The following is a 498-nucleotide window of genomic DNA, read 5'->3' on the forward strand; positions in this document are numbered from 1 at the left end:
CCCGTGCCACGCGGCCCTGCTTACCCCCCCTCCCCTGCCCCCTATCCCTGCCTGCCTGCCCCATCAGCACCCCCAAACCCTCCCTGTGTCTTTGCTCTTGTTTTTCCCCCCTGCATCTCTGTCTTCTCCCATCAACACCCCATTTAATCCCTTGCGTCTCTGCCCCTGTGTCGTCATCAGCACCCTTAAATCCCCCCTGCATTCCTGTCCCTTCTCCTGTCAGCACCCCTAAATCCTCCCTGTGCCCCTGCCCCACCATCAGCGCTCCTAAATCCCTCCTGTGTCCTTGTCCTGTCATCCTTCTCTCTATCAGCACTCTTAAATCATCCCTGCATCTCTGGCCCTGCATCCTCAGCCCCGTCAGCACCCCTGCATCTCCTCTGCACCCTCCCCATTAGCACCCCTCAATCCCTTCTGCCTTACCCTCCATCAGCACCCCTAAATCCCCCTGCATCCTTGCCCCAGCCTCCCTGGAGCATCGGCCTGGTGGGAAGGCCT

The sequence above is a fragment of the Aptenodytes forsteri genome, unplaced genomic scaffold (genome assembly GCF_000699145.1).
Source record: "Aptenodytes forsteri isolate BGI_AS27 unplaced genomic scaffold, ASM69914v1 Scaffold289, whole genome shotgun sequence".
In the NCBI taxonomy this organism is placed as follows: domain Eukaryota; kingdom Metazoa; phylum Chordata; class Aves; order Sphenisciformes; family Spheniscidae; genus Aptenodytes; species Aptenodytes forsteri.